Raw genomic sequence first — 20900 nt, forward strand, 5'->3', positions numbered from 1 at the left:
CCCATTCAGGCTCAGACAACTAGGTGACACATATCCACCTCTCTCTCTTAGCCTGTGCTGAAAGCAAACTAAGTCTTCTCCACCCCCACACCACTCGGTAGCCATACAAAATATAGGGGAAACTGAGGCACACATAGGACTCACAAAACACTAAAAAAAGTTCCCACTTTGTCACACACATTTAAATCCTGGAAAAAGTAGACAGAAGCACGTAGACCACTGTTAGTGCTGAAACAGACTGTCTCTGGCCAGATCAGGAAGGGACATTGCCCTGCATGGGCACAAAGTAGTAATGGAATTCATTTATCAACACGACAGGGAACCCCCCTTCTCAGGGGTGCTGGAAGAATTTTTATAGTGGGGGTGCTAAGAGCCATTGAACCAAACTGTCAACCCTGTATACAATGGAAACCACTTCAAGCCAGAGGGTGCGGCAGCCCCCCCTGCACCCCTAATTCCAGCACCTATGCCCTTTCTTCTGACCCTCTACCACCCCCCCATATGAGTACTGGCACAATTCCAATACTGCATCAACAGATCTCAGGCATAGATGCAGCCGAGTGGACATATTAAAGACCCTGTCATGCTCAGCCAAAATCACAAACATCTCCCATCCTTATCGTGTCGTACAGATGTTCCAACCACAACTCAAAATGGCCCACGGGGTTGTTTTCTAACATCTTACCTTTGCTAAAATTATGTCCCAGCAGGAAACAAGAGGCTGCCTTGGGTGAACACCAGCTGGGCTCTAAAAATAAACCAGTGAGGCCTCGTTTCCACAGAACTGATGCTTTTGTGACAAACATGTTTTCTGTCCCGTTGCAAAGAGCCTGCTGCTTGGTAATGGAGTTTACTCCCTGTCCTCCTTAGGGCTCGGTTCTGAGTACGGTTCAAGAGGGACCATTCTTCAAGCCGGTGCTCTGCTGTGGACCTTCACTCTTTCTGGGGTTAGCGTCTTTGTAAGGAAAGCACCAAGCTGCTCTAGTGACAGGCACCATAGCAGATCACGAAAGGAGGTAACATTTCGGAATCAATGCACCAGTTAACCTTTTCAGGAGCTTGGGGGGAAAAGGAAAGGAAAATCTTGGGGTCGTTCATTCAGTGCAGACCTGGGGAGCCTGAAGCAGTGTCACGGTCACTGTTGTGCAATAACAGCGGGCCCAGTCTCTCCCTCTGGGGCACATTACCAACACTTCAGGGTCTGCTTTTTGGCTGGGTTTGAGCACACAGATGCCCTGATGATAATGACTGATATTTACACGCACCGAAACACATCCAGCAAACTTTACCCACTGATTCTAGCCTACGGACTTCACTACTTTAACATATAGATCCAAATCTCTATTGCGGGGAATGCTTTGCAGGATAGGGCCCCATATAAACTCAGGGATCACTTCACTCACCACTGAGATGCAGCCACCTCTGGGTGGAATGTACTGCATATATCGGGGCTCATTCTCAGCTGCTGTGCACTCATTTTATGCCCATGAGACTTCAGCAGAGTCTCCCCATTACAAAACAGTTGTAATGCAAGGGGGAATCAGACCCAGCAGCACTGCGTGTGGAAGGGCAGGAAGGGAAACATTTCATCCTGCAGAGAGGGGATCCTTGACACTTCACAAAACTCCCTCTCACTCTTTTCCTAGTGATGCTCTAACTGAGATCAGCAGGTAGCAATTTTGTCTTTTATTTGACAGTTGCTAGGCCATAGGTAATTGGGTGCTGAATCTACATTTTTACCTGTGACTCCATAGTGAGTGAACCCTGAAACACAGCAGGGGAGGAGACCACTGAGTATTGACATTCTGCCCTATGGGGTAGATCCTACCATCCGGGCTTCTCTCGCTTTCTTTTTTAATGTTTAAAAAACCAGCCTGGGGATTTTTGAGAAGGCAGCATGCGATCAGGCAGCTGGGACTTACAGGCTCCGAGGGCACCCATCTCCTGTAGACTGCCATGGAGTCTATAATGACCATGAATGGTCAAGGTCTTGGTTTTATATCTCATCTGAATCAAGAGCTGTGGGATTCTCTGTAAGATCCTGTCTTTGCTAAGGTCTCCAGTCTCCTAATAACCCCACTCTGAGAACATGTGTCAGCATCAGTCTTCAGGGCATTGATTCATACCAACTGGTCAGTGACAAGCTGGGGACGATGAGCACTGCTGTAACCGGCAGAGGGATCGAAGAGAAAAGACACAGGAAGCGGTGAGATCTTGTTTAGCGAACACCCAGCTTTCAGGGCAGGAGCCCAAGACTAAGGGGAAAGAAGTTCATATCAAGTGATGGTGACACAATAACTGATCCTTGACCCTGAGCCTGGAGATGGCAGAGAGGTCCCAAAAGGAATAGTAAACAGATCTGAGAGGCACAGACAAAGCCCATTTCATCTGGGGGCAGAATCCCTTACTGCCAGTGAGTTACCAGTCCAAGGGAATTCAGAACCAGCTCAGACTCCTGTAACAAACTGCTCTGGAAAAGCCAGATCAGGTTTTCTTTGCCTCTGTGAAGCAGCCTCCAGTCCAGAGCCATCTCAGACTGATCTATTCCTTCGCTTGCTGCTGCTAGCGACTGGGCTCCTGACAGAGTGTTTTCTGCTCAGCTCTGGTGCCGGAGCAGTTGAGCTGCATTTGGCACTGCTCGCAAGGGAAAGAGGAGCTGTTTGTTGAGTCCAGACCACATCCAGACCCATATCCCTTCCTGTTTGATACCTGGGCCCTCAGGCAGCTCAGCCAAAGCATCTTATTCCAGACTGTAGCATCACCTGACTCCAGCCCTGGGTTCACACACAGCTCTGCCAAAGCATGTCAAGCATGACCTGAAGCACCGCCTGCTAGTCTAGTCGTGAGTGTCTCCGAATCAAGACGAACAATTGTGCCTCATGGCTGTGCTGAGGTTTTCTAAGGTGGAGCATCATCCACTATCGACCTCGGTGAAGTAACCAAACTCAATCCAATACCGGCACCTCTCCAGCTAGCTACCTTTCCCTGCCTACCTGTCTGTCACGTTTCTAAGGCACTTCTCCTGGTGGCATCCAAGGACAGCTAGACCAGTTTTGATCCCAACACATAAGAATGAAACGCTCAGTTAGATCCTCTCTCCTGGGACTCATCAGGAGACATCTGGATAGATTCAGCTCTCTTTCAGCAGGAACACCTCTTCTGCTTCATAAACTCCTTTCCAGTCACAGCCACCAAGGCTATTTGAGGCAATTTTAAACAGAGTTCGAATGGAAAGTATGCCCCTCACTGATGTAGCAGGACCATTTACAGTCACCGAGAAGCACTTCAGTAAATGTCTGTACACTAGAGGAATATACACACATATGCAGTGTGTCTATATTAGCAGTACCCTCCAGTGCTCAGAAGCGGTGCTTGCAACCCAGAACCAATTCTGTTCCTACCAATGTACCCACCCATCAGAGTCCTGTCTGGAGTCCATAACAAACACTCAGTTCTGCTACTCAGCTCGGTAGCTTCTCCTCCTGACCTGCTCTGCACAATATTCTGCTTTCAAAACAAACACAGGTTCTTGCGAACCAGGGGCATTCAGGAGAAGTTTGAGTGACTGAAGGCAACCTTGACATTAATGGTGGGGCTCACCTCCAAAGATCTGGAGTTCCCATGTAGGTCAGATAAACACCTAAATGTTCTGGATGTTTTTCTGAGATAACAGAACCTAGTTTGAACTATTTGTGAGAACACATTTCTTGTTACATTTCATCCTGTCACAGATGGAATTATGCCAACCCCAGCCTTTCTTGTAATAGTCAGGCATTTCTGCTTCCAATCCCAACTAGCTCCTGGAATCGCAAAGACCCTCAGATGAGGCTTGGGAAGGAATATTATTATTTAGTCTAGTTTTCCTACCTCTAATCCCCATGAGCTATGGTCTGGTCTGCTTTCTGATGGACAATAAAGGAAAAGTTCTAAAATCCAAGCAGCATCATTGGTCACATTCCAGATCAACACTGGGGCTTTTAATCATGATTATTAATTATTATTTATAGTGCATTAACACCAAGGAGCCTCAGTCATGGACCAGGACCTCACTGTACGAACACAGAACAAAAAGATGATCCCTGCCCAACCAACTTACAGATTTTTGGAAGCAACTCAAAAAAATTATAAGATCCCACCGTGAAAACTATCTCTGTGGATATCATGTGTCAGTACTGGTGCTATAGCACCCATTCTGCTCTTGGAAATAGGTCTGTGTCGAGCTTCTCAGACCTTCTTGCTTTGTAATGCTTCTTCAGTCCTAGCGGATTCATTCGAACGTCGCCTTGGGGAGTGGGAATGGAACGGGCATGTTAAAAGCCAAGGGACAAAGCTACAAACCTTTGTGTTAGCTTGTTTGGAGAGGGTAAATGGGCACAAAAATGTCTTGGGACCTAGAAGGAAACGATCATGCAGGGTCCTTTGGTCAATTTTTAAATGCACTTTTCTAGGTTACAGAGACACCTTGTGGGCATTTTCCTATTCAGTGTAATTCACTAACTCACGGTTTTAGCACTCATTCTTCACAAGCATCAGTCACATGACTTCAGAGAAAGCCACAGACTAAGGCCTTGTCTACACTACAGGATGCGCTGGTATAACGTACGGCGCTCATGGGTGTGAATAATGCCACCCCCCGGAGAGACGTAAGTTACACCGACCCTAAGCACCAGTGTGGACAGCTCTCTGTCCTCTCCCGCTGACACAGCTGCCACCTCACACAGAGGTGGATTTATCGCACAGAGGGAAAAGCTCTCTCCCATTGGCATAGAGCAGGGGTCAGCAAACTATGGCCCGTGGGCTAATGATGGCGATGCCAAATCCTGAGACCCCTGCACAGGTCTTATTCAGTCCTCACCTGGGAAAATCTGTCCTTGGATCTGTCCGCGTAAGAACCAAGTGAAAAATAGGTACATGCAAAAATAATTATTTTAATTCCAGGAGTGGTTTTGAGGTTGCAAAATGCTTTGTTTTTTCAGATATGGAAGTGAATTTTGAGCTTGCTTTTGTAGATGTCTGATCAAGATCACATCATTGGTATTCCTGCCAGTAGATGCACTATTAGGCATTGAACTGTGTAGGAATGTGAACGTATCAATGGGACACACTGAATTCAGGTGCCCAACTTCAGGCCCCTTGGGCCTGATTTGCAGAGAAGCTGAAAGAACCGCCTGGAAGGTTCACAGGGCAGTAGTTATAACCAGTGGGGAGTGGCACGTAATGGCTAGCCCAGGGTCTGGCTCATGCTGTTCCCAACTACTGCCGTCCTTCAAGGTCAAAATTGTACAAGTTGTGGGAGCTGCACTGTTCTAATGCTGGAATCTTGGAGTGTGATCCTCAGAGAGGCAGAACACAGGCGAGTAATTTCCCCTTCCAGCAGGAAATGAGAGGCTGGCTTGGAAGAACACCAGCTGGGCTCTAAAAATAAGCTCCTGCTTTTGTGTCAACATGTTTTTTTATCAACTTGGAAAGAGTCTGACAGTTCATCATGGAGCTTCTTTTCTGTCTTCCTTCCATCCCATTGCGGATGAAGGTGCGTGGTTAAAGAGGGGCCACTTTTCAAACCAGCTGCTGCTCTTCAGACCATCCGGGTTTGTTCGTTGATTCCAGTAATGAAAGCATCAAGCTGGTCTTCTGACAAGCGCTATAGAAATTAATGGAAGGAGATGGCAGGTCAGAATCAATGCACCAATTAAACCTCGCTTGCAGAAGGAAAAATCTCGTGTTCGTTCATTCTTAGAGCGGCGTCACCATCGCGGCTGTGCAATGGCAGAGCCACTCCCTCGGGGGCTCATTACTGACATTTCAGGCTCTGATTTTTGACTGTGTTTTAATCACACAGAGACGCCCTCAATAGTACATGATAATATTACCCCAGGCCACTCACCCAGAGCTCCCAGAGCTTCCAGCAAAATGTACAAACTGATTATAATTAAGGCTGCGATTCTGTCACGGAGGCTGCGGAAGTCACAGATTCTGTCACTTTCTGTGACTTCCGCACCTGCAGCGGTTGGTGCAGCTGACCCCAGGGCTGCCCAAGCAGCTGGTCCATTGGCCAGCCACACCAACCACTGCCGGAGCTGCCCCAAGGCCAGCCACACTGGCCGCTGCTCAGGCGGCCCCATGAAGTTGGCCCTGGGGAGCGCCCAAGCAGTAGCCAGTGTGGCTGGCCCTGGGGAGCGCCAGAGCAGGGCCAGAGCAGCAGCGGTCCTGAGGGTGGCTGGAGCAGTGTCCGCGCCGAGCATCCGTCCTAGGGGCAGCCCCGGGGACAGCTGGAGCGGTAGTAGTCCTGGGACCAGCCAGAGCAGCAGCCCCAGAGGCCATTGGGAGTGTGGTCCCCAGGGTCCTTGGAGCAGTGGGCCGCCAGGAGCAATCAGCCCCCACTGCTGGAGCATGGGCCCCCCAGAGAAGCAAGGGCCCAGGAGCAGAGATTTCATAGTCATGGGTATTTATAGTAAAAGTCATGGAAAGGTCACTGGCCGTGAATTTTTGTATATTGCCCGTGACCTGTCCATGACTTTTACTAAAAATACCCAGGACTAAATCTTAGCCTTAATTATAATGTATCAGCTCCAGCCTGCAAAACGTCCTGCAAACACAGGATTTTACAAACCTTACATCCACCAGAGAGAGACGTACATTGGTGAGAGGTTAACTTCGCCAAGCCTTTAAAGTACCATGAGACCTGGGGAGGGGTATGAAATGTGGTGGTGGAAGAGGGTAAGGGCAGCAAGATATGAACCTGTGTGTTAGTTTGTTTGGAAGGGACCATGGGTATAAGGAATGTCTCCATATTTGTAAAGAAATTATCAGATTGCGTCTCTAGGTCAATTTTTAAACCAAAGGCAAACTCTGGCCTTTCTTAGGTTACAGAGACACCTTGTGGTCACTTAGTTATTTAGTGTAATTCATGACATCAGCACACAGACTTCACAAAAAGGCATAAGCAGGCAGACAAGAGCAGGATACAGTCCAGGTATAAGACTGGCTGAGGAGATGGGGTATGGGATATTATAGGAAAGAACAAACAACAAGCAGGAAAGAAATTAGCTTTAAGATTACATGGTGACTGAACAGTGAAGACAGTCGAGGGGATAGGATAGCCCAGGGATCTGGTGATGGCTTTTCACTTCTAGGTCACTGGTTCAAAGCCAGCTTAGGAAGGTAGTGACAGAAAGTTCTTCAGGGGTTGAAGTTGCTGGTTTCAGTCTCATTGCTAGCGGAGGTACCTCCATGTTAGGGTGGCCCTACTTGGTAGCAAGGTCCAGGACTGAATAGGTCTGGAGGCTGAGCTGTTCTCTCACCCCTAAAGATGGTCCTTCCACCTCAGGATTGTGGCCTATGAGCCGGGTAGTGGAGGGAAGATTTCAACACTACTGACCATATGAAAAACAGAGGGTATCAGTGACTAGGGATATCAATTAGTATCTTCCTCCAGCCATTCCTCCCTCCCCTGGACAGGGACCATGGAGCCTTCCTTCCCCCCAGAAACCTGCCAATGTGCACAGCTCAGGGACAGAATATGGAGTCAGGCCATCTGAGCATTGACCAAGATACAGAGCAAGGCCCTGGCATCTTATGCAATCTGAAGAGGTTCTTCTTTACCCTGTCCATGATGTCACTCAAGCAACATGCTAGCTGGATGGGAACTGCCTCACCAAGGGACAGACAGGAGGGAGGGATGCAGATCTGAGCTCCATCATAAACAGAAGTGGATACACAAGTGCATGGGCCCCGAGTGAACCACCCAAAGTAGAGATGGGCTTGGGACAAACGCCCCTCTGGGCAAACTCAGCAATGCAGCAGGAAGTTGTCCAGGTGCCAGATGTGGTGGTACAACGGCACTAGCCTCTCACCCCAGGGATCTGAGCTCAAACCATGACCAAGTGAATTTGGGTTTATCTGAGTCCCCAGTTGTATAGGTGAAAATACCAGTGTGCTGCTATTCGGCACCTTCCTGCTGCTCTTCTGCAGAGGTTTTCACCAGCAACACTGGACAGAGCAGCTAATGGAAACAGGATCACCTGGTCACATCAGTGTATCCCCAAGGAGCTGTAAGAGCTGACTCCTACCAGATGCTGAGTGCTTCCTGCAAGGGGCAGAGCTCTCCTGTCTCTGGTGAGGTCAGTGGGCGAGGAGGGCCCTCAGCACCTCCCAGGATTGGAGGGTAACTCAGGATAGCCTGGGGTTTACAAACCCCGGACAGAATAGGTGGCTAACTTTCTCCTTTGTGGTTTTACCGTTTTTCATTCCGATGAAACTTTCTGCTTGACTAGGCACTGAGGTTCAGCGCCGCTCAGAACAAAACTCTTTCTCAGTTCTGCTCTCTCCCCGGCAGGTTTCAATCAGACCACATAGAAATTAACCTCAGAGATACAAAGCCCTCGCTAGCTCTCTCGGCCTGACTGTGAGCCAAGCAAACCTCATTGCTAGGAGCTATCTGGGGTTCTCCAGGATGCTCATCCAGCACTTTAATGAGCCAAACTCCACTCTGAAACCAGCTGGAAACTGGGGAGTATGGACTCAGTATGGCTCAGCCATACCTACACTGCCGTTACCTATGCTACTGTGGCTACACTGCTATTTAGACTCGCTCTAGTTCAATGAGAGACAGCGCGAGCATGTGTACGCGAGCAGGGGAAATCATACCCCACACTCGTAGTGTGGATGTAGCCCTCATACTCACTGGGTTTTTACAATACAGTTCCTGGGCTTCCTTCACTAAACGTTAATATTGCAGCTGGGTGGAAAATAGGTTTTATTTCACAGAAAAAGTTGAAGAAAAATGGGGAAAATTGATTTCTCACTGGAAACTCAAAACCCAAAATATTTTGCCTAAAAACTGGATGCTTCTCAGTTTGGGCCACAACGTTTTCGATAACTTGATATTTTCCATGGAAAGCAGGCGCTGTCCATGAAAAATGTCATTTAGTCAAAAAAAAAACAGTTTTGAAGGAAAGATTTTGACCAGCTCTGTTTAAACTTGACTTTGCTGAGAGCAAAGGAGTTTCCTGTCTCTGTTTGAAGGTAATGAAGGCCTAGATCTGCGTGAGGGAAGCCAAACACACACAAAATCCACGCAGGGCATCTTATTTTTAGCTCTACACTGTCACAGCACACTGTGCATTCAGAGCACGCAGGAGTCCATTGTTACTTCCACTGTAGACACTTTGGGGCCCAGTCTGTTATTTTTTGTTGTGTGTGTGTGTGTACCTGGCCGAGTACAACAGGGCCCTGATCCCTAATTGAGGCCTATAGCCACCAGTGTAACACAAACCATAGACATTTTAAAGAAACGACCCAAGATGAAGAGATGCCCAGCAGAATGCAAACTCTACTTCCAAGGCCAATTTCTGCCCTGACTATTTGGTAGACAACACACAGCCTCGTGTAAGATACTGTTAAATTTCACATCCACTGTGGACTGCAGCAACCAGACAGAGAGAAGAAAGAGGGCAAAGACCTTACTGATAGGTTTCAGAGTAGCAGCCGTGTTAGTCTGTATTCACAAAAGAAAAGGAGTACTTGTGGCACCTTAGAGACTAACCAATTTATTTGAGCATAAGCTTTCGTGAGCTACAGCTCACTTCATCGGATGCATTCAGTGGAAAATACAGTGAGGAGATTTATATACACACAGAACATGAAAAAATGGGTGTTATCATACACACTGTAAGGAGAGTGATCACTTAAGATGAGCTATTACCAGCAGGAGAGTGGGGGGGAGAAAACCTTTTGCAGTGATAATCAAGGTGGGCCATTTCCAGCAGTTAACAGGAACGTCCGAGGAGCAGTGGGGGGTGGGGGGGTGGGGGAAATAAACATGGGGAAATAGTTTTACTTTGTGTAATGACACATCCACTCCAAGTCTCTACTTAAGCCTAAGTTAATTGTGTCCAGTTTGCAAATTAATTTCAATTCAGCAGTCTCTCGTTAGAGTCTGTTTTTGAAGTCTTTTTGTTCTAATATTGCGACCTTTAGGTCTGAAATCGAGTGACCAGAGAGATTGAAGTGTTCTCCGACTGGTTTATGAATGTTATAATTCTTGACATCTGATTTGTGTCCATTTATTCTTTTACGTAGAGACTGTCCAGTTTGGCCAATGTACATGGCAGAGGGGCATTGCTGGCACATGATGGCATATATCACATTGGTGGATGTGCAGGTGAACGAGCCTCTGATAGTGTGGCTGATGTGATTAGGCCCTATGATGGTGTCCCCTGAATAGATATGTGGGCACAGTTGGCAACGGGCTTTGTTGCGAGGATAGGTTCTTGGGTTAGTGGTTCTGTTGTGTGGTGTGTGGTTGCTGGTGAGTATTTGTTTCAGGTTGGGGGGCTGTCTGTAGGCAAGGACTGGCCTGTCTCCCAAGATTTGTGAGAGTGATGGGTCATCTTTCAGGGTAGGTTGTAGATCCTTGATGATGCGTTGGAAAGGTTTTAGTTGGGGGCTGAAGGTGATGGCTAGTGGCGTTCTGTTATTTGTTTTGTTGGGCCTGTCCTGTAGTAGGTGACTTCTGGGTACTCTTCTCGCTCTGTCAATTTGTTTCTTCACTTCAGCAGGTGGGTATTGTAGTTGTAAGAATGCTTGATAGAGATCTTGTAGGCGTTTGTTTCTGTCTGAGGGGTTGGAGCAAATGCGGTTGTATCGTAGAGCTTGGCTGTAGACGATGGATCGTGTGGTGTGGTCTGGGTGAAAGCTGGAGGCATGTAGGTAGGTTTTCTCCTGCTGGTAAATAATAGCTCATCTTGCTGGTAATAGCTCATCTTAAGTGATCACTCTCCTTACAGTGTGTATGATAACACCCATTTTTTCATGTTCTGTGTGTATATAAATCTCCTCACTGTATTTTCCACTGAATGCATCCGATGAAGTGAGCTATAGCTCACAAAAGCTTATGCTCAAATAAATTGGTTAGTCTCTAAGGTGCCGCTAGTACTCCTTTTCTTTTTTCTTAGAGACTAACCAATTTATTTGAGCATAAGCTTTCGTGAGCTACAGCTCACGTCATCAGATGTATCCTTACTGGGTTTAACCAGAAGATGGAGCCATTAGTCCCCGGAAAACAATACAAAACTCTGCTTTCACTGGGGAAATTTGTTACACGGAAAACAGGGGCCTGGAAGAGAGAGGCTCCCCAGTGTGGAGAGAGTTGGAATTGGATGAAAAAAACTAAGGGAAAGCACCTGTTCAAAGCCATGACCACAGTGGAGGGTCTCACAGGGTTAGAATGAGCTCTAGCAGTTAGCCAACAAACACTTGGAGAAAGCTCCTAAGTTCTATGGGGTTTTGTTCCCCAAAGTCAAGAAAATACCACAGAGCAAGTAGGAGATTCCAGGCGTACAGAGGAAAGGGGAAGAGGTGGCGCACGCTACAATACAAAGGAGAACATCTTAGCGAGGCTTGCCAGCCACCCCAGCGAATGTAGAACAGGGCTACGCCACACTTACCGGATGCTAAAGTAATTCCATAATGTAAGACGTAGACTCAGACAGAAAAACCCTGAATCTGAACACACCCAAAATGATGGGGAAGTTCTCATCTGAATCCAGTTCTGTGACCCAGGCCCATATCTAGCTTCAGAGCTAGTGTAATGATATGCCATGATGTTGCATCACACCATGCAGCAGCTGTGGTGCAAACATAAGGATAGCTATAGACCAGGTGACTTGGTTTGGAAGAACCCATGGTGTCCATTCACTAGGATGCAAAGAACAAAAACAACAGGTTCACGTGTCTATTGCACTTTCCAACCGGTGGCAGCGAAATGCTTTACAAACACTAATTAATCCTTCTAACCTATTGGAATGACACACATAATAAGTAGTGTCCCCATTTTACAGATTGGGAAACTGAGGCTCAGATACGTGAAGTGACTTGCCCAGCATCACAGAGAAATTCAGTGCTGGAGCCAAGAGCAGAACTGAGCTTCTGTCAGTGCTATCCTAGTGCCATTAGACCAAACTTCCTCTGACATGCTTATCTCAGAAATTACGGTCAAAAGCAAGAAAACAGCCTCCCTGTGATCTATTCATAGTCTCTTCCCTCAACAGAGATGGAAATAAACATGATTTGTCTGACTGACCTTTGTACTGATTTACTGGAGAGGAGAACTTAGCCTGGGAATTAATTGGGTCTGCTCCGCTCTGCAGTGATTTCCTAACACAGAAATGTTCCGAGATCCAAGGTAGTTGGGGTATTTTACCTGCCTGACTTACCTCTGAATGGGTGGGAGCTGACATCAGGCTTGTCACCCACCTGGATTTCCTGCAATCCCTTCCAGAATTATATCACAGCAGAGGCCTACCCTTACTGCCAACATCAGTTGTGATGGCTTTCCCAGGAGTCCCAGCTTCCAGGGTTAGCACTCCCACAGATAACATAAAACCTGGCAACTCCCAGCAACTCAGGCTGGCCACAGGTAGGTTAGACATTTGTGGAACACCCCTCCCTCTCCTTGCTCCTTCCTTCTCCTCACAGCTACAAGGAACTTGGGTTTGACACATATTTCATTAAGAAAATAGAATCATAGAATATGAGGGTTGGAAGGGACCTCACGGGGTCATCTAGTCCACCCCCCTGCTCAAAGCAGGGCCAATCCCCAATTTTTGCCCCAGATCCCTAAATGGCCCCCTCAAGGATTGAACTCACAACCCTGGGTTTAGCAGGCCAATGGTCAAACCACTGAGCTATCCCTCCCCCCAACTGCATTAAAATGGAAACAGTATACTAACATTAGTTCATAAATTGAGTCTCCAGAGCTCAACTGAGACTTCATCAGCAAGCTGTTATCTCGTAGCCCACTGGGGCAGCCTGTCCTGGTGGCTTATAAGGTAATAACTCACACCTGAGATAAACGTGAAGAGGTCAGAGTTCATCTCCCCAGGAGCCTCTCCTGTAATAAAGCTGGATCACTCCTGATCTCCCCTGTGAAGTTTTTTGATTAGGCAATTTTCACATGGTGACAGCTGTAAGGAATGGAATTGGCTCCATGCACATGGGGCTCTGCCAAACGCTGCTATAAGAAGCTTGACAGGAAGCAGAAGGGAGCTGGTTTATCCTCAGCTTACCTGGGAAGCTGAGCCATTACAATGGGATGCCTTGGAAAACACGCAGCCTCCAGCCTGGCTCCCCTCCACAGAAGCAACTTCCCCCCTCAAAAGTCTGCAGAACATCTCTCCCTCTGTAGCTCTTTTGGACAGTTCTAAAGCCCCTTGAAGTCAGTGGAAAGACTCCCATTGACATCCGTGGGCTGTAAATGAGGCCCAATCACCTGCCACATGATAGGCAGTGGGAGTGCAGTAGGAGGCTAACACAACCAGAAGAAATTGTCACATCATCCCCTGGCAGCTCCCTTCAGCCCAAGTTCATTCTCCCCGTGCTTCCGTGGGCTCCCCATCACCATAGGATCCACGTGTTATTTCACAGGTGCCCTTACTGGTGCCACACGAACCACATGCAGAACTGTGACGTTTTCTGGGCACGTGGCAAAAGCAAGGGTTTGAGCTGCAGTGCTTGTGGGAAACGACCCAACTGAGAACATGGAGATTATTAGTGATACAGGGGCCAGGTAAATCTTGGCCTCTTTTACCTGCCCTGCCCCACAGCACCAAATGAAGGAAAGTGGCATCACTGTACATACTGCATCCCCATTGGATCTCCTCCCGCTTTTGTGTACCCCCAGGGGCCATCGTGGGGCTTGCTAGGACTTCAGCGTGGCATGACTGGCTGGAGCCTGGGGGAAAGGCAACCCCTGGGGCTAAGGCTCAGTAATTGAAGCGTTAATGCTTCATGTGAAATCTTTTATCGGAGTAAAACTGTTACACGCCAGGGTATTTCAACAGGAGCTGACAAGCTTGGCATTCTGTCTCGGTTTTATCTTGTGGAGTGTCTTGTGCAGAGGTCAGAGGAGTGGGTGGCCACCGTTTGAAGCAGCGTTCTGAAGCAGACAGGGGGCCGGGTGTTTTCAGGGTGGCCTGTCAGAAGCTGCCATGACACATGTTTCCGTCTGGTTTTCTCTCTTTCTGTCTGTCACCCTCGAGAATCTTGGAAGGAACTGCCACAGCAATAACCTGCGGGCCCAGGGAGCGCTGAAAGGCACCCAGTCTGTGCGCATTCCTGGCACTGCAGGCCACCCTCCAGGCAGTGAGGCATGAGAGCACAGGTCTCTGCAAAGCTCAGGTCAGGCCATTGCCACCGGGACCCTTAAGCCCGGTGAGGAATGGAATTGGCTCCATGCATGTAGGGCTCTTTGCAAAACATTGATCTAATAAGCTTGACAGGAAGCAGAGGGGAGCTGGTTTATCAGAAGGTCATTCCCTGGGAAGCTGAGCCATTACAGTGGGTGTGACGCATGGCTAGAAAGGGTTAAACATCCTGCAAAATAAATAACCCTCAAAAGACAGGTAGGAAGATCATGTTTGTGTTCTTGTGTATTTACATATGTATGAGTAGGGTTCGACAATGTAATCAGTAGTCCCTGTCTATGCTGTATTCTGATATCATTTAAATGAATTGTAAACATGGGATATCTCAGAGTAGCAGCCGTGTTAGTCTGTATTTGCAAAAAGAAAAGGAGGACTTGTGGCACCTTAGAGACTAACCAATTTATTTGAGCATAAGCTTTCGTGAGCTGTAATAAATAATAAATAATGCTCAAATAAATTGGTTAGTCTCTAAGGTGCCACAAGTACTCCTTTTCTTTTTATGGGATATCTTGGTATTCATCTCTCTTTGAAATGTACTGTGACTGGGGGAGGAAAAAGCAAACGGCCTTACGTTAATTTGTAGACCTCCTTCAAAGTCATCCTCATTACTTTGTGTTCCCCGAGGAAATCCCAGCTTGTCAAAGAGGACATTAAATTGTATAAAAGATCCTTGGGTCCTGATTCTATCATCTTAGATCTGCTTAGGCTACATCAGGGGAAGTTTGAGTCACAAGACTGAGGTCCCAGTTATGCTGGTCCACCCTGAATATGATATTGGGACATTGGACTATGATCTATGAACTGAATTCTAAAGGAACTCTTCGCAACTACAAAGCTCACCATCTCTGCTATGAAACTGCACCTCAATGGATTGAACTCATGTCTGACTGTATATTGATCTTTTAACTATACTCTCTTTTGTTTTTTAATACATTTTAGTTTAGATAAGAATTGGCTGTAGCGTGTATTGGGGTCAGATCTGGAATATTCAATAACCTGGGAGGTAATGTGTCCGATCTTTTGGGATTGGTAGAACCTTTTCTTTTATATGATGAAAAAGATTTTCAGGAATCTTCATCATATTTGACGTGGTACCTGAATGGAGGCCTAAGGCTGGATCACTTTACGAGAACCGTGTTGTTTGGCCTTCTGAGTAACCAGGAAGGTAATAAAGAAGCTGTTTTATGCTGGTTTGGTGAATCTAAGTATTGGAATATCCACCAGCTTTTGGTGGGGGTTGTCTGCCCCATTCTTTGCAGTTCACCCTAATTGAGTGACCACAGCTGGCTCCACTAGGACCCTGGTGGCAGTCGTCTTGGATACACATTACCACAGGAAGAAAACGAGCACTTGTGGCACCTTAGAGACTAACCAATTTATTTGAGCATAAGCTTTCGTGAGCTACAGCTCACTTCATCAGATGCATGCTTATGCTCAAATAAATTGGTTAGTCTCTAAGGTGCCACAAGTACTGCTTTTCTTTTTGCGAATACAGACTAACACGGCTGCTTCTATGAAACCTGACATTACCACAAGTTAATTAGGTTTTTGGATCAGAACCACACGCTTGTCAACATTTAATTTTGATATTGGAGAGTCTAAGGGTTAAAAATCAGTTACAGTGAGTGACCCATGATCAAGATCCTGAAAAAAAAGCCTGGAAGAATTGTGCTTACAGAGAGGGTTGTATTTTAAGAAAAAGGCCCCAGAGCAAGAACTGAAAAATCTGTTAATTGCCAATGAGAAGGAAGCAGACCCAGCGAAAATGCCTGCAGTGAGAAACAAGCAGCTATAACTTGAACAAAAGCAAAAAATAAGCTGATATGGAAGGAGAAGTTGCTGAAAGAGAATGCTTGTGTTTTGAACATGAACAAAGAATGGCATATATTCAATTGCAGGAACTAGAAGCTAAGGCAAAAGTGGATAGACTTAAGCGCCAACTCAAGAGAATAAAGGAACAGAAACTGTATCATACTGAAAAACCAACTCCTCTCAACAGCAAAGGTGGGGATAGAATCTATCCAGTTTGTAACAATGTTGGTATGTTGTTTGACTCTAAGCAGCTGTCTGTGTGTAACCAAATTTACCCCAACACTGCCACCTTTTATGTAAATGCTTTTACTGTGAACTCAGGTGAAGGTAACCCCATAACTTGTGCAGAGAATGTAAAACTCAATGGTAAAAGCTGTTTAGGGCAAATTACAGCTTCTAACATCACTCTTGTTAAAACAGATTTCGTCAAAGAGGAAGATTATTTACCAAATCAGAGTGTGAATATTGTAATCCTCTATGAGTTTACTGTAAGTGTGCCTTTAGCCAGAATCCATCTTGAATGGAATGGTGTTAAACATGAAGTTATAGCTGGTGTAAGGAAGTTATTGCCTAAGGATCTTTTGATTGGGGATGATATTAAAACTTTGTTCAGTCAAGTTGATGACATAAACCAGTCACAGGAAAGAAATAATCCTGAACCTGTGTCTACTAGGGACAAGGATTTGCCTATGGAGGATTTCTCCACATGTTTGTATGAGGAAGATAGCTGTTTATCTGTGCAAAGAAGCAGTGCATATGTGGAAAAAATTCCTATTTGTCTCTCTGGTATCTCAGAAGTGAATCTGGCATTAGATAAGGCTCAGAAAGATGTTTCTCTAGAGCAAATTAAACTTGGTGATCAGGTTAAAGCCCTAATTGAGGAAGAAAAGGGTAATTTTTTTTATGGGTGATGGAATGTTGGCTAGTAAAGCTTGGGAAAGTAAGCCTGACCCAGGTAAAAGTGATGTGCTTAAAGTAGCTCAGAGTAATAAGACACTATTTATGGAAAACTGCAGTTTATCTGTTAAGGGAGGGAAAGGCAAATAAAGTTTAGATGAGCATAGGCAGCCTTCTGAGCTGATGGATTTGTCTAATCAGCAGTTTGGGAAGGCAAGGTTAGTGGAACATAAGTATCCCTATACCTTACCTGTTACCAGTGTGGAGAATTGGGAAGCGAAGGAAATGTTCCTGTGTCTGTTAGGGGTAATGACTTGCCTATGAAGGGAGCTACCCCAATCTCCAAGCAATTGTCTGTGAATAGCCATATGTGCTAGAAAAAAGGAAAGGATATCCCAAGCTGTTTGTCTGTTAAAGGGGAATGTTTCTCCAGCTCTTTTCCGTCTGTAAAGCAGACAGAAGAAGCCTGTCAACCTATGATGGTTGAAGATTTATCAGTTAACCCAGAGCTGATTCTGGATACAACTAAAGCCCAGGAAGAAAGTGGTCCTGAATTTGTGTCCTGATTTTGGTCCTGATCCTTTGGGATTGGTAGAACCTTTTCTTTTATATGATGAAATAAGATTTTCAGAAATTTTCATCATATTTGATGTGGTACCTGGATGGAGGCCTGAGGCTGGATCACTTTACGAGAACTGTGTTGTTTGGACTTCTGAGTAACCAGGAAGGTCATAAAGAAGGTGTTTTATGCTGGTTTGGTGAATCTAAGTATTGGAATATCCACCAGTTTTATAGGGATTGTCTACCCCATTCTTTGCAGTTCCCCCTAATTGACTGACCACAGCTGACTCCCCACTAGGATGCCGGTGATAGTGGGATGCCTTGGAAAAACACTCAGCCTCCAGGCTGGCTCCCCTCCACAGAAGCAACTTCCCCCACTCAAAAGTCTGCAGAGTCTGCTGCAGTTTCCACGGTAAACATCTGATGAAGTGAGCTGTAGCTCACGAAAGCTCATGCTCAAATAAATTGGTTAGTCTCTAAGGTGCCACAAGTACTCCTTTCCTCTCTAGCTCATTTCACAGATCCAAAGCCCTCTGAAGTCAGTGGAAAGACTCCCATTGACATCCATGGGCTGTAAATGAGGCCCCTGGAGGGCCAATCACCTGCCACATGATAGGCAGAGGGAGTGCAGTAGGAGGCTAACACAACCAGAAGAAATTGTCACATCATCCCCTGGCAGCTCCCTTCAGCCCAAGTTCATTCTCCCCGTGCTTCCATGGGCTTCCCATCACCATACAATCCACATGTTATTTCACAGATGCCCTTACTGGTGCCACACGTACCACACGCAGAACTGTGATGGTTTCTGGGCACATGGCGAAAGCAAGGGTTTGAGCTGCAGTGCTTGTGGGAAACGACCCAGCTGAGAACATGGAGATTATTAGTGATACAGGGGCCAGGTAAATCTTGGCCTCTTTTACCTGCCCTGCCCCACAGCACCAAATGAAGGAAAGTGGCATCACTGTACATACTGCATCCCCATTGGATCTCCTCCCACTTTTGTGTACCCCCAGGGACCATCGTGTGGCTTGCTAGGACTTCAGCGTGGCATGACTGGCTGGAGCCTGGGGGAAAGGTAGCCCCTGGGGCTATGGCTCAGTAATTGAAGCAATTAATGCTTCAAGTGAAGTCTTTTATCGGAGTAAAACTCTTACACCCCGGGGTATTTCAATGGGAGCTGACAAGCTTGGCATTCTGTCTCGGTTTTATCTTGTGGAGTGTCTTGTGCAGAGGTCAGAGGAGTGGGTGGCCACCGTTTGAAGCAGCGTTCTGAAGCAGACAGGGGGCCGGGTGTTTTCAGGGTGGCCTGTCAGAAGCTGCTGTGACACGTGTTTCTGTCTGGTTTTCTCTCTCTGTCTGTCACCCTCGAGAATCTTGGAAGGAACTGCCACAGCAATAACCTGCGGGCACAGCGAGCACTGAAAGGCACCCAGTCTGTGCACATTCCTGGTACCGGCACAGGATGGATCTAGGATATGGACTGGCCCTAGTTTGGTGAGGGGCGGAGGGGGAGCTCAGTGGCTCGCAGGAGGTACAGTAGCCATGGTGCACATAGACCGCAGACGGCTGCTTTATGGAGCAACAAAAGGGACTGTTCCAAAGTGCAGGTCATCTTGGCCTCCTTCTGCCATCCTGCTCCGTGCAGACAGCCTGGCTCAGGGAGCCTCCCCTCAGCCCCAGCTCAGCACTTAGTGCCTCACACTAGGAAGAGCAGAATCTGCTCTTTAATGATTCATGGATACTCAGGCCAGAAGGGATCATTACGATCATCGTGTCTGACCCCTGCAGTGCACAGGCCAAAAACTCAGCTATTGATTTTCTGCATCTGCCTGAGATAGACAAAGCAAGATCTCTGTGTCCCGCTTTGCTCCCCACACAGGCCACAGGCTATCTACCCACCTCCAGCTGCAATGGGGCTGGACCACTGCCCACCAATGCTGTCATTCTGTGGCTCTGTTTCCCAGGAGCAGAGAGGATGCAAGAATCATGGCAGACACAGAATGCCACACTAGGGTGGGCAGAGCAGAACACTGCACATCCACCACCAGACTAGACCCAGCAGCCCCCACGAAGAGGAGGAGAGGGACTGTAATCAGCTTGTCCCTGTGTTGTTTGGCTGATGCTGGCAGATTATTCTGTATTGGGAAGCAATTTTAAAATCCAAGCCATTTGTAGTGTCAGTTAATTCAGGGCCTGTCTCCTGGGTGATGGCCCTAAGCAACAGGAAAGCTAGAAGAGCAGAAGTAGCAAACAAAGAACCAGAAGGCTTTCAGCCTGACTGCTGCAGCCTTTACTTTGACACTGGGAGTGCATTCCCAACCCTGCATGTCTGAGAGAAGATCTGATGGGGAGCCCAGCATGGGGCCCTTTGGAGATCACTCCCACCCAGCTGCAAATCTGACAGAACCCAGTTCATGGAATTGTCTCCTAAAGGAATCTCCCTTAGAATAAGAGCAATAGCTCTGGCCTTTGGGATGGTGACAGGCAGAGCCAGGCCTGGATTCCTCAGGGTGTTGGTAAAGAAGCCTCCAGCAGCCTCCCACAGCCCAAGCTGGGAGCAGGAGCAGCTTGTTTTTCCCTCAAAATCCATCAAGGGTTTGGGCGTCTAGTCAGAGGGTTGGATCCTGCAGAGCCCAGAAGGGTGGAAATCCCACAGTTCCCCTTGCAGTGTGTAGGGCCTGGGGGATTGCAGGTGGGAGGGGGGGCTAATGGAACAGAGGTCCCCAAAGGGGTGGACTGGGCATACTGTAAAGTGGGCACAAGCCTGGAGCCAGCCCCAAGACAGAAGGTCAAACACCTCCAAGGAATTTTACATTCAAAAACAACGTTGACATGAAGACACGGCATTCACCGCCCCGCTGAGGTTGGGTCACTGCTGGCTATAGCTGGTGCACCCCAGAGCCTCTGAGCTGGAGCCCTTTGCACCTGAATGAGTTTCCTTGTAGCTGCATGAAAGCTGCCCTGTGGGTCTGTCAGGTGCTCCGTGCCTCTACAGCGAGCCAGCCCTTGAAGGAGTGTGTGACCTGGGCAATTAACCTCAGGGCCAGCAATTATCCCTCACCTAACAGCCCTTCTAATCAGGCCCCTGCGGCTGCAGCCCTGCAGGCCCCATTGGGATTCCTGCATGCGTAATTCTTGTCAGCTGAACACTCCCTGTCCTGAGCAATCCAATGACCTAGGGTCTCCAGAACAGACCTTGGGGACCCCTCTGAGCTCCTGCCTAATTTCAGTTCAGTCACTTACCTGCTTTCATTGTCATTGCTCAGTATCCCGTAAGCCTTATGCTCCTCCACCACTTGGCCTTTCATTTGCCTTCATGTTCTGTCGCTAACATGCTCAGGGCAAACGTGCTGTGGGCTCATTTGTTTACATGCAAGCTCTTCTAACCTTGGACAAGAGGGGTCTGCATCCTGCATCTCACCCACC

Source organism: Lepidochelys kempii, chromosome 15 (genome assembly GCF_965140285.1).
Source record: "Lepidochelys kempii isolate rLepKem1 chromosome 15, rLepKem1.hap1, whole genome shotgun sequence".
Lineage (NCBI taxonomy): Eukaryota > Metazoa > Chordata > Testudines > Cheloniidae > Lepidochelys > Lepidochelys kempii.